Source organism: Myotis davidii, unplaced genomic scaffold (assembly GCF_000327345.1).
Source record: "Myotis davidii unplaced genomic scaffold, ASM32734v1 scaffold227, whole genome shotgun sequence".
NCBI lineage: Eukaryota > Metazoa > Chordata > Mammalia > Chiroptera > Vespertilionidae > Myotis > Myotis davidii.
The window spans coordinates 829,341-829,831 of NW_006298519.1; the positions used below are offsets into that span (position 1 = coordinate 829,341).

Below are 491 nucleotides of genomic sequence, written 5' to 3' on the forward strand. Positions count from 1 at the left end.
TCTGGCGTGCAGGCCGGGCCGCCGCCTCGGCCCCCCTTCCTCTCCCCTCCACTCCCCTCCACTCCCTCCGCCCGGCCGTCGCCCTCCTCTCCCCTCCCCCGAGCGAATCACGCGCCCTCCTCTGACACTCGTAGCGGGCCCGAGCTCCGAATTTATCCTTCACGTGACCTGAGGGGGTTGGGTGGTTGGTTGGGGACGGCGGAGGAGAGGGAGAGGAGGGAACAGAATCTGCCGTTGCCCGAGCAACAGGCCCCGCCCTCCGGCTTGGGCCGGGGGGCGGGAGGAGGACGTCAGCACGTCAGCCGGGGTTTTGCGTTTTGATTGACAGTTGCTATAGCGACCGGGTCGGTCCGTCGCCATTTTGTTGGTTGGTTTTTTTTTAAACCCTTTCGCTTCCCGCCCGAATAATAATAAAAAACCCTATTGGAGTGAGGCGGGGGTGGTGGCGGCAAGAGCGGCGGGGGGATCCGGGGAGACTGCTGCCGTCGCTG

At 65.0% G+C, this 491-nt stretch overlaps 1 protein-coding gene across 1 annotated transcript in view; it reads left to right on the top strand.

The window, feature by feature from the left end:
* DYRK1A (dual specificity tyrosine-(Y)-phosphorylation regulated kinase 1A) overlaps positions 1–491 on the top strand; it is a 132,562-nt gene that overhangs the window by 379 nt on the left and 131,692 nt on the right. The gene's annotated exons all lie outside the window — the stretch shown is intronic.